The sequence below is a fragment of the Lissotriton helveticus genome, chromosome 8 (genome assembly GCF_964261635.1).
Source record: "Lissotriton helveticus chromosome 8, aLisHel1.1, whole genome shotgun sequence".
NCBI classification, from domain to species: Eukaryota; Metazoa; Chordata; class Amphibia; order Caudata; family Salamandridae; genus Lissotriton; species Lissotriton helveticus.
Window position 1 is genome coordinate 1,588,610,326 of NC_136069.1, and position 14,000 is coordinate 1,588,624,325.

Sequence of the window (14,000 nt, forward strand, 5' to 3'; positions counted from 1 at the left end):
GACCTCTGACCAAGGTGCTTTTGGCACCGAAACGCGTCGGGTATTTGACTTGCTGCATGTTCTAAATAAACCAACACGCTGCATCCAGTTACTGGGCTCGAGTGGATTCTTTTATTGACAAGAATTCTTTTTGTTTGGATATATATATATAGTTTTTTGGAAAATATGTCCAGATACGTGGACTATTTTCTTCAAGGTTTGGTACAAAAAATACCCTCATATGTGAAAGACACTGGTGACTTTCTGCGTTGACTTGATGGTGTTGTATGGAAAGACGAATACTCTTTGTTGACAATGGATGTGACAAGTTTATACACATGCATACCTCATGACAAAGGTATAGACGCATGTAGGCATTTCTTAAGCAACAGGTCAGCCTCATACTTAGCCCACACAGAGATGTTGTTAGAGATGATATCTATATGTCTGAAACAAAACTACTTCCTCTTTGATAATAAGATCTTCCATCAGACCCTTGGTACATCAATGGGGACCTGTTTTGCTCCATCATTTGCAGGTCTCTACATGGGCCTATGGGAAGAGGAAGTAGTAAGTAAACTAGCAACATTTAAAGATAAAGTTCCAATGTACATTAGATACATAGACGACATTTTCTGTATATGGAGAGGGACAGAGGAGGAGGCGAAAGATTTTGTACTTGAATTGAATAACAACAGCTTTAATCTCCACCTTACTTCTCACTGGTCCAGAAACATGATTGAATTTCTTGATCTCAATGTATTTGTTGAAAATGGTAAGATTGAGAGTTCCCTGTTTAGGAAGAGCACAGCAGGTAATAGTCTGTTGCACGCTGACAGCTGTCACTCGGTAGCACTCATCGAGAGTATTCCTCTGGGTGAGTTCCTTAGAGCCAAGCGCAACTGTAGCACGAAAGAGAAGTTTGAAACAGAATCCAAGATCATGACTGAACGATTTATTCAACGAGGTTACACTAAGAAAACAGTCAGTAAGGCTATTGCAAAAGTAGCTCTACACTCAAGAGAATCCCTGCTTATAGATAAAACACTCAAAGTAGTAGGAGAGAGCGAAGAAGAGAAAGATCAAATACTTAGGGTCGTAACCATGTACAACAAACAAACACATGCAGTACGTAATTGTCTGAAAAAATTCTGGCCCGTTCTCAGAACTGATAAAGATCTGATTGACTGCGTAGGACAGAATCCCCAGATTACATACAAAAGAGCAAAATCACTGAGAGACATGCTCTGTAGAGCAGTCGAATCAGAAAAGAAAGGAACTACTGGGATCCAAGGTTTTTACCCTTGCAGAAGCTGTAAAGCTTGCAAGAATAGTAAGAACAAAAAACAGTGCATTCTATCAGCAGAAAGTCAGCCATTTGTTATCAGAAAACACACATCATGCAATACAGATTATGCAGTATATGCATTGTTCTGTCCATGTGGTCTTGCCTACGTGGGTAGTACCATCCACAAAGCTAAATTTCGGATTCTTGAGCACCTCCGTGCAATAAAGAACTGTGACAAAGCATATCCCGTAGCACGCCACTTCCGTAGTCATCACGGACAGAACACAAACTTGTTAAGTTTTGTGGTCTTGGACTATGTTAAAGCAGACGTACGTGGAGGCAATAGACTTAAAGAACTCCGCAGACTTGAGTCTAAAATGATTATACAATATAGGACTCTGACCCCCTCTGACCACAATTTTGATGAAGAGCTAGCCGTCCATCTAGGTTAGTAAGTATATGCTTATCCAATGTCAGATCCAGAGTCGCGTAGATGCTGCAGAGCCAAGATAGCTGTAGTACATATTTTATGTTGAATGTTTGTTGATCTATGTGCTATGTTTTTTATATATTTTTTTAGGACTGAAGTGACACTTTGTATTTCATTTCATTTTATTTTTCACTGTAGATGAGAACCGCTAGACATGAAGAAAGGAATCTGAATCACAATGACATTTGCTGCTCATGAATGAATGAACTTTTGAGATAGTACACAACATAGCCCACTTGGGCTAGATGAGCGACGAGTACCGTTATTTATTATTATCATTTTTTCTGCACACAGCAGTGAATTAGACTTTGCCCACTTGGGCTTGAGTTTGTAAATAGAATAACTGGTGGTACATTCCGCTTTATATTCTAAGCAGGTTATTTACCAGCGTATGCATATTCGTAAATGTCTCTTTAAAACATGTTGCTTATATGTATTAATTCATTTAAGCAGATATTTGTTTTCATCAGATCATTTGTTTATTTAAAATGAGCGGTTCTGCACATATTTATTCATTTAGCACACAATGTGACATGCGCTCGGTTGAGCACATGAGTCTGTTTTCACTTTTTCACAAGTGTCACGTGGTATTTAAAAAATGCTGGGACTGGTAGATGCATTACTCATGACTAAGGTGCGCTAGCACTGAAACGCGCCGAGTTGTTTTGCCTGTAAGACCATCGAAGAATTAAATCTCCCTGATTGCTGCACAGACTTCTGGTGTGTCCTTTGCATTCGTGTTTTAGTTGAGGTAACACGATTCTTCTGAGATTTAAAGAGGCTGCCTGCCTCGCAAAGGACCGCCTTCACTAAGCGGCTGGGAAAGGCGCCGCGGGTGCTTTGCACTCGCTTGTGGGATATATATATATATATATATATATATATATATATATGTATATATATATATATATATATATATATATATATATATATATGTTTTTTTTTTACTTCCTTCCCTCCTGTGAAGAGACTCAGGAGCAGGCTGCTAATGATTCTGGCTTGGGGCGCTTGAACATCTGTTCACCTCTCATTAAATCCTGCTGTGCTGCATGAATGAGGCGCAGCAGCACAGCAGGCAGCTTTTTAAGCAATTAAACTTGTTTAGTTTTTCGATCAGAGAGCTCTTTAAACCGCTACATTTCCCTGTACCACACCAATTAATGATTATGCTCACCTGCCCCTCTCTCAAAACTGGGACATATCTTTGTTTTAAGAAAAAGTTTTGGGACGCCAGGACAGTCCTTGAAAAACCGGTACTGTCAGGGCAAATCCGGGATGTTTGTCACCCTAGGAAGAAGGTGGATAAGTCTGCCAACCGCCATTCCGCTGCTGCATTCAGGTCTCCAAAGACCCAGGCGTGGCACCGGAACAAAGGGAAAGCGAGCGCTTCTCCACCAGTGACGTCACAACAGTGGTTAATCACTTTGGTTAAACACTGTTCTGACCACACTGCTATGAATAATTGTTTTTTGATCCATTTATTGATAATAACAAGGTTATCATCAAGGAATAATAGTATTGCTTTTGAGGACTTACAAGTTGCATCTAGTGCTGATTTTAGGGCAGTGCGGCTGGTGCAGCTGCACTAGGCGCTGACCTGGAGGATGGGTGAATGACCTGGGGGGGGGGAACGCTGTGCTTAGCAATAACTTACGATTTAAAAGAACCTTCTGCAGAGTTCCCTAATGCTGCTGCTAAAGAGAGGGATCTGAGTTTTGTCTAGGGCGTTTTGCCTCACCAGAAATTAGCGGTACAAAAGGGGGTGGTGATGGACGGAGCATCTGAACCAACCAGACACTCACACCCAGTCAAAAGATCTGGGTTTAATCCATCACCGTTCTTTAGCCCACTCTGCCACCCCAGTTCAGACATGGCCATATGCAAATCAGTCTGACCCTGTGCCTCATGGGAACAGTCCAGCCCGAACTGCCAAGCCATGCCTTCCCTGGACTGGAAACAAGCTTCCTAGGACCAGTTTCTGGCATTCCAGCCGTCTTCAGCCAGGCTTACTTGAATCCAGTGGCAAAGTGAGCAAGGGTCTCACGTCTGGTCCGAGCATACCCTGCCAACTTATGGTGAACAAAGCGGTACAAAAGGGGGTGGTGATGGACGGAGCATCTGAACCAACCAGACACTCACACCCAGTCAAAAGATCTGGGTTTAATCCATCACCGTTCTTTAGCCCACTCTGCCACCCCAGTTCAGACATGGCCATATGCAAATCAGTCTGACCCTGTGCCTCATGGGAACAGTCCAGCCCGAACTGCCAAGCCATGCCTTCCCTGGACTGGAAACAAGCTTCCTAGGACCAGTTTCTGGCATTCCAGCCGTCTTCAGCCAGGCTTACTTGAATCCAGTGGCAAAGTGAGCAAGGGTCTCACGTCTGGTCCGAGCATACCCTGCCAACTTATGGTGAACAAAGCGGTACAAAAGGGGGTGGTGATGGACGGAGCATCTGAACCAATCAAACACTCACACCCAGTCAAAAAATCTGGGTTTAATCCATCACCGCTCTTTAGCCCACTCTGCCACCCCAGTTCAGACATTGCCATATCCAAATCAGTCTGACCCTGTGCCTCATGGGAACAGTCCGGCCCGAACTGCCAAGTCATGCCTTCCCTGGACCAGAAAAAAGCTTCCTAGGACCAGTTTCTGGCATTTCAGCCGTCTTCAGCCAGGCTTACTTGAATCTAGTGGAAAAGTGAGCAAGGGACTCACGTCTGAGCATACCCTGCCAACTTATGGCGAACAAAGCGGTACAAAAGGGGGTGGTGATGGACGGAGCATCTGAACCAATCAAACACTCACACCCAGTCAAAAGATCTGGGTTTAATCCATCACAGTTCTTTATCCCACTCTGCCACCCCAGTTCAGACATGGCCATGTGCAAATCTGTCTGACCTTGTGCCTTATGGGAACAGTCCAGCCCGAACTGCTAAGCCATGCCTTCCCTGGACCTCGCCAGAAACTAGCGCAGAGGGTTAATATGCCTGCTGCAAAGAACCGATCTGAATGTTATGTGGAAAGCTGAGTAGATTAGTAAAGCCAGCCTATACCAGTGCCTTAAAACAAATCAAATGTACGTGAGAAAGGAGCTATGGAGAGAGCAGGTCACTTTTGCTCGGTGGTAGCGAGGGAATCCGAGGAGGAGATCATGGGTGGGGCGCCAAAAAAGATTGTCGCACGGAGCGCCACCAGCGCTAAAGTCAGCCGTGCTTGCAACTACAGATCCCGGTGCTCACCCCATGGTGGCACCTTGCCTACCACATTCTTTTAAAGGTGCATTAATAAGACAAGTAAGAAAAACGAGGCATCTGAGAAATTAAATGTGAACAGTTTTGGAAATATATTGTAAAGTTATTACAGAAAAAATGGCTGCAGAGTGTAGTCACTTGTTTAATGGCTTGGGAAATTGAACATAAACACACTAATGTGTTAATAGATATTCTGTACATCCGCCACAGCAATTAATCAATGTGCCAATGGGAAAAAAGTGTGTGTCAAATATAAATTATTATTATTTTCCTATTCTGAAGGCACAAGCAGGACCTATCGGAATAGATTTCGAAGCTCTGAATCTAAATCTCAGTGGACTGTAAAAATGACATTGCCACGTCAGTGTATATACTGCTCTCTGTATGCATTTATTATGTGCTCAGCTTATAGGGGTCATTGAGGAAGCAGTCATGGCAATGCATGCATTTTATACATTGATTCATTTAGAAACCCGCTGCAGAAAATTATGCAAGGTATTTATGTAGTTATTTAGGAAGCTGTCATGGCAACATGTGCTTAACTAGGGAGGACCGTGGTGAAATGCCATGGCAATGAGTGCTTTGCTACAGGGGGCCACGAAGAAAACGCCATGGCAATGAGTGCTTTGCTACAGAGGGACACAATGAAAATGCCATGGCAATTAGGGCTTTGCTGCAGAGGGACACAATGAAAATGCCATGTCAATGAGGGCTTTCTACAGGGGACCACAATCAAAAAGCCACGGTAATGAGTGCTTTGCTACAGGGGGCCATGAAGAAAGAAAAAGCCATGGCAATGACCGCTTTGATACTGTGGACCATGATGAAAACCCCATGGCAAGGAGTGCTTTATAACAGGAGACCACGATGAAAATGCCATGGCAATGAGTGTTATACTAAGGGGGACCATGATGACAATGCCATGGCAATGAGTGCTCTATTACAGGGGACCACAACGAAGATGCCATGGCAATGAGTGCCTTGCTACCGGGGACCATGATGAAAATGTCATGGCAATGAGTGCTGTCCTACTGGGGACCACAATGAAAATGTCATGGCAATGAGTGCTTTCCTACTGGTGCCCACAATGAAAATGCCACAGCAATGAGTGTCTTGCTGCAGGGTAAGCATGGGCGTAAAATCCGTTCCGCTCGCGGATTTTGCGGATTTTGGGTAAATTCGCAATCCGCGAACTTGCCGAAAATTCGTAAAATCCGTGCGAAGCGGATTTTTTGCTTGGTCGCACTTGCCAACTAGAATACTATACAATTTCGCGGGAGTAAACACTTGCGAACATGTAGATGCGGCGGGCAGCGACAATCTCGCAATTGCGAGATCGCAAAATTTGCAATTTCGCACAAGAAATCCACCAGCAGGCAGCATAAACCTTGAAAATTATGATTTGTATCAGAATAACTCCTCAGGTTGACATTTGCCTGCACTTTTTCTTTGCAAGGAGTCCATTTTGGGGGGTGGGGGTGGGAGGAAGGAAGTGGCCCACAGTCTCCAACTTCCTGTTCCTGTCCACCAGGCTCCTCCCAGTGCTTTCTTCATGTGCTGGTCACTTTGATTTGGATCTTGACCTGGAAGGATTACTTTTTGTGGATGCTGCTGGATATTTGGATTTTTGCAACACTGAAAGCACTCAGCAGGTGCAAAAGTTCAATCTTATCATTAGTAACCATTCCCTGTAGTGTTTCCTGAGGGGCCCCTTCAGAGTTCATTTGCCTACTTGCAACTATTCTATGACCCGGCTCTGACCCTCACAGCAGGCTCAGAGAATAGCTACAAGTATACAACAAAGGTCCTGTTAAAAAATTACACTGCAACAGAAAGCAATTACAGACAAAACTGAAAACACTCAGCAGGTGCAAAAGTTCAATCTTATCATTTGTAACCATTCCCTGTAGTGCTTCCTGAGGGGCCCTTTCAGAGTTCAGTTGCCTACTTGCAACTATAGGCCACAAAGGTCCTGTGAAATTTTTTTTGCACTGCAACAGAAAGCAAATTACAGATAAGGAAGCAGGTGCCAGCCAGACTGGAAGTTTAAATTCAGTGACACATTAATCAACCTCAAATTAATTCATGTCAGTTGAAGCAGGGCAGGTGTGCTTGCTTTTTTTCACCCCCATAATCTACAGTGATAAACCAACCAGAGGGTGGCAGTGATGTACCAGAGGGTGGCATGGGTGTACCAGAGGGTGGCAGTGGTGAAACAGAGGGTGCTGTGAACCTGTGATGATGAACCAGATGTAGAAACAACATAGTCGCGGCCGTTGCGAGCCGACAAGTAAGTTCGCAATTGCGAACTGGCAGAGAACCCTCGCGAACTGGCAGAAATCCTTGCGAACACAAAAAAAAGGAAAATCCGCAAATTCGCGAGAGTGCGCGGATTTTGCGGATTGCGAATCCGTAAATACGCAAGTTCGCGGATTGCCAATTTGCAAAATCCACCCATGCTTACTGCAGGGGACCATGATGGAAATGCCATGGCAATGAGTGCTGTCCTACTGGGGACCATGATGAAAATGTCATGGCAATGAGTGCTTTACTACTGGGGACCACAATGAAAACGGCATGGCAATGTGTACTTTGCTACCGGGGACCACAATGCCATGGCAATGAGTGCTTTACTGCAGGGGATTACGGAGAAAACTCCACGGCAATGATGCTTTGTTACCGGGGACCACGATGAAAACACCATGGCAATGAGTGATTTGCTACACGAGACCATGGTGAAAATGTCATGGCAATGAGTGCTCTATTACAGGGGACCACAACGAAGATGCCATGGCAATGAGTGCTTTCCTAACAGGGACTATAATGAAAATGCCATGACAATGACTGCTTTGCCACCGGGGACCATGATGAAAATGCCATGGCAATGAGTGCTGTCCTACTGGCGACCACAATGAAAACGTCATGGCAATGAGTGCTTTCCTACTGGTGCCCACAATGAAAATGTCATTGCAATGAGTGCTTTACTACTGGGGACCACGATAAAAACAGCATGGCAATGTGTACTTTGCTAACGTGCACCACAATGACAATGCCATGGCAATGAGTGCTTTACTGCAGGGGACTACGAAGAAAACTCCATGGCAATGATGCTTTGTTACCAGGGACCACAATTAAAACACCATGGCAATGAGTGATTTGCTACACGAGACCATGATGAAAATGTCATGGCAATGAGTGCTTTATAACAGGGGACCATGATGATAATGCCATGGCAATAAGTGCTCTATTACAGGGGACCACAACGAAGATGCCATGGCAATGAGTGCTTTCCTAACGGGGACCAAAATGAAAATGCCATGGCAATGACTGCTTTGATACAGGGGACTACTAAGAAAATGCCACAGCAGTGAGTGCTTTGCTACAGAGGCGCAGGATGAAAATGACATGGCAATGAATGCTTTCCTACCGGTGACTATGATGAAACTGCCATGGCAATGAGTGCTTTACTACAGAGGACCACAATGAAAATGCCATGGCAATCAGTGCTTGCCTACCAGGGACCCCGATTAAAATGCCACAGCAATGAGTGCCTTGCTACAGGGGACCGTGATGGAAATGCCACAGCAATGAGTGCTGTCCTACTGGGGACCACGATAAAAATGTCATGGCAATGAGTGCTTTACTACTGGGGACCACAATGAAAATGGCATGGCAATGTGTACTTTGCTACCGGGGACCACGATGACAATGCCATGGCAATGAGTGCTTTACTGCAGGGGACTACGAAGAAAACTCCATGGCAATGATGCTTTGTTACCGGGGACCACAATGAAAACGCCATGGCAATGACTGATTTATAACATGGGACCATGATGAAAATGCCATGGCAATGAGTGCTCTATTACAGGGGACCACAACGAAGATGCCATGGCAATGAGTGCTTTCCTAACGGGGACCATAATGAAAATGCCATGGCAATGACTGCTTTGCTACCGGGGACCATGATGAAAATGCCATGGCACTGAGTGCTGTCCTACTGGGGACCACAATGAAAATGTCATGGCAATGAGTGCTTTCCTACTGGTGCCCACAATGAAAACGGCATGGCAATGTGTACTTTGCTACCGGGGACCACAATGACAATGCCATGGCAATGAGTGCTTTACTGCAGGGGACTACCAAGAAAACTCCATGGCAATGATGCTTTGTTACCGGAGACCACAATGAAAACACCATGGCAATGAGTGATTTGCTACACGAGACCACGATGATAATGCCATGGCAATCAGTGCTTGCCTACCAGGGACCCCGATTAAAATGCCACAGCAATGAGTGCCTTGCTACAGGGTACCGTGATGGAAATGCCACAGCAATGAGTGCTGTCCTACTGGGGACCACGATAAAAATGTCATGGCAATGAGTGCTTTACTACTGGGGACCACAATGAAAATGGCATGGCAATGTGTACTTTGCTACCGGGAACCACGATGACAATGCCATGGCAATGAGTGCTTTACTGCAGGGGACTACGAAGAAAACTCCATGGCAATGATGCTTTGTTACCGGGGACCACAATGAAAACGCCATGGCAATGACTGATTTATAACATGGGACCATGATGAAAATGCCATGGCAATGAGTGCTCTATTACAGGGGACCACAACGAAGATGCCATGGCAATGAGTGCTTTCCTAACGGGGACCATAATGAAAATGCCATGGCAATGACTGCTTTGCTACCGGGGACCATGATGAAAATGCCATGGCACTGAGTGCTGTCCTACTGGGGACCACAATGAAAATGTCATGGCAATGAGTGCTTTCCTACTGGTGCCCACAATGAAAACGGCATGGCAATGTGTACTTTGCTACCGGGGACCACAATGACAATGCCATGGCAATGAGTGCTTTACTGCAGGGGACTACCAAGAAAACTCCATGGCAATGATGCTTTGTTACCGGAGACCACAATGAAAACACCATGGCAATGAGTGCTTTGCTACAGGGGACCACTATGAAAATGCCACAGCACTGAGTGCTTTGCTACAGAGGAGCAGGATAAAAATGACTTGGCAATGAATGCTTTCCTACCGGTGACTATGATGAAACTGCCATGGCAATGAATGCTTTACTGCAGAGGACCACAATGAAAATGCCATGGCAATCAGTGCTTTCCTACCAGGGACCACGATTAAAATGCCACAGCAATTAGTGCCTTGCTACAGGGGACCGTGATGGAAATGCCATGGCAATGAGTCCTTTGTTATAGATGACCACAATGAAAACGTCATGGCAATTAGTACTTTACTACCAGGGACCATGATGAAAACACCAAGGCAATGAGTGCTTTGCTACCGGGGACCACAATGAAAATGCCATGGCAGTGAGTGCTCATCTACCAGGATCCACAATGAAAACACCATGGCAGTGAGTGCTTTTCTACCGGGGACCACAATGAAAACGCCATGGCAACGAGTACGTTACTATATTGGACCACATTGAAAATGCTAAGGCAATGAGTGCTTTGCTACATGGGACCACAATGAAAATGCCACAGCAGTGCGTGGTTTGCTACAGAGGAGCATAATGAAAAGACATAGCAATGAGGGCTTTACTACAGGGGACCACAATGAAAACGCCATGGCAACGAGTACGTTACTATATTGGACCACATTGAAAATGCTAAGGCAATGAGTGCTTTGCTACATGGGACCACAATGAAAATGCCACAGCAGTGCGTGGTTTGCTACAGAGGAGCATAATGAAAAGACATAGCAATCAGTGCTTTGCTACCGGGGACCACAAGTGAAACTCTATGTCAATGAGTTCTTTGCTACAGGGGGCCACGAAAAAAATGCCATGGCAGTGAGCGTTTCTCTACAGTGGACCACAATGAAAACACCACGCCAATGAGTGCTTTACTACCAGGGACCTTGATGAAAATGCCATGGCAATGAGTGCTTTCCTACGAGGGACCACAATGGAAATGCTATGGCAATGAGTGCTCTGCTACAGTGACGCACAATGAAAATGCCAAACATTGTTATCATTGTCACCTTATCCTACTGTAAAGTATAAACACTATATAGTTTCAAGTCACACATAATGCAATCAATATTGTATCCAAATATATTGCAAAACAAAGCACCCTAAATATCGTCCCTTCCCTATGGAACTAACCCGGTTCAATGTTAGCTTGAGTACCCTTAATAGCACAATGAACCCCTCCTCTTCCAACAAGTCTTTTCAGTTTAGCTAGAGCAAGAGAGACCTGACTAAATCACTGCATGCATTGTATATCTCAGGGGGGAGCTTAGGATGCTCTCATCTGAATCCAGCAGCATGTTTAAATAATTTATCGAATGGTTAAACCTAGGTGACAGTAGCCTTAAATTTACAGCAAATTATAGTAAATCTAGTGTAGAGTTTCTTGACATTAGGTTAAAATGCGTGGAGGGTGAATTGCATGTTGAATTGTTTACCAAGCCCACGGACAAGAACACTCTTTTACTATATAATAGCAGTCATCCCAGAAAAAACAATATTCCCTTTGGCGAATTTTTAAGGATGCGACGTAATTGTACATCACTAAAGGACTTCTACTATCACTCTGACATCATGGGCAAAAAACTACAGGATAGAGGGTATCCAAGGAAACTTATTAAACAGTCCCTTAAGAGGGCCCGGGTCTATGACCGGGACAATCTATTGAATATGAACAAAGAGAAAAAAGATAAAGAAGTGGAGAGAATTGTATTTGTTAGCGACTGCCCAGGGTGCTGTTAAAGTGTACCTGAGCTCTGCTGACTTCGGCAGACTGCCAGACTGACTGTAGGAGACGTGCAGGTTACTTAATACAAATGCGGCTGTCTTTGAATGTTTTTTGCAAAAATTGTTTACAACAACCATTCGCTAACAAACCAAAGTTAAATGGTGTGCGGCCAATGCCATACCAAATGGCCTTTGCAATTGTCTCAATTCACCAGTGGCAGCTGGTAGGGAACTGTTGTGGGGGAAGGTATGGGGGTAGAAAAAAATAAATATATAAAAAAGAAAACTCGCCAACTGGTCGCTAGGGCCAGCCATCACCTCTTCTCCGATGCAGAAACCAGGAAGCACAAAGGCTCCCAGACCCCCCTATCCAATCACGATGCTGCGTTACAGCGGAGTTGTGATTGGTCTGAGCGCCGTTGTTCGGTGCTCAGAGAGGGACTGGGAGACTGTACATGCGCTCCACCCACGTTGTGCAATACAGCTGGTGGAGAACATGCTCAGTGAGCATGACGGTTTGGCCGGCCCGAGGCAGCCGGCCAAACTGTCATGCTAACTTAAGGTACAGCAACCACTCCTCCTTTCTCTGAGTCACAGGAGCCGATCCAACCACGCCCTAACCTAAGCTGGCTGCAACTGCAGGTTCAATACTAAAAATAAAATAATAATAATGTTCCCTTGTTATTTTATTTTTTAATATCATTTTATTTTTCCTTTGCACTGCTTTTAACCCATTGGCCGCGGCGCGAATTCCGCCGCGGTGCTGGGGGGTGGGGAGTGAGCGTGGCGCTTCCACGCTCATGACAGAACCACGTCGTCATCAGCCACGGGCGGTGTGTGCTCATGACGGCGTGGTTTTGTCACGGCCCCGCCCGCTCACTCACTAATTCGCCCGCACAGACGGGGAATTAGTGCCGCGTGGGCGGAGCGGCTGCAGTATGACAGAACCATGCCGTCATGAGCAAACGCCTCCCATGGCTCATGACGGCGTGGTTCCAACATGCGCAGGCAAGGGGTTAAAGCAACGGGACAATACCCTGTGCCTTAGTGGAGGAGTCGCAACTGAAATTCACCCTCCCTTACATGCAAACACACACGCACTCTCAGACACACATCCCTCTCTGCCTTTCATCCTTGGTACCTCTTTTTCACTCGTATTCTTTCTCTCTCTCTCACCATCTCACACATTCCCTTTGCCTCTCTCTCTCTCTCTCTCTGTATCCGCCCCTTGCTCTTTAAACTCCTCTATTCCTCTCACGTTCTTATAATCTTATCATTACTTTTTTCCTTATCATCCAGTTCTCTCTCTCCTTGTCTGCATCTGCCTCTTACTTTTAATTCCCTGTCACCCTGACTCTCAATCTCTCATTCTCTGTACCTCTTTATCTCTCTCTGTACCTCTCCAGCTCTCTTTGTCTCTCTCCATCTTCATCATGTCTCTCCTCCGCCCACCTCCCATCGCCTCTGCTCGCTTTCCCTCTCAGACAGCCTTCTTCCATGAAGTTGTGGTGACGTGTTTCTAAATAGCAGACTCTTTCTGTAGGTGCAGTCCAACTGGCAGAGAGCAATCGTAAATGCATCTCCCAAAATAAAAAGAAAAAGGCATACTGCTGATTAAAGGTGCTTCTGAAACTCGATTGCCTTCTTGCTTGTGAAGGGGCTGAGTGGAGGGTTTAAAAGAAAGTGGCTTTTATAGTAAGTGATGCTGCACTTTTGGAACAGGCGATTGCTGTGAGATGCTTTAACCCCTAACTTCCTTTTACAGCCTGATCTGCTCTTATTACCCATTTGCTGCCTCTGTGTTACATTATCAGTGTGATAATTACCTCCTTGTACGTTTTCCTCACCACATGACTAACGTAGTGAGCTTCAGCTCCCCAACAGTATCCTCCAAGCAAATTAGCGCTCTAGTCCTCCCATCCCTCCCTAACATGGCCGACCTCCTTCACCCCTGACCCAATACAAGAGGAGCAACAACCCACCCCACTTCCTGTTCAAGTACCAAGCCTCAGCAACCAACAACATGAAGCTGATAGCCAAATAGGGAAGGGAGGGATGGGAACGCATGTGGCGAGGAAGACTACACTCGGAATAATGAACATTACCGTTCAGTAATTGGGTTAGTACTGCACTTTGCATAACCATTCACTGCCACACAGATGGTACCCAGGATCAACAGTGGCGGCTCGTATAGGGCGTGCTGCGAGGTGGTGGGCATGGTGGGTAGTAAACTCGGACATACAACAGAACGGAGGAAA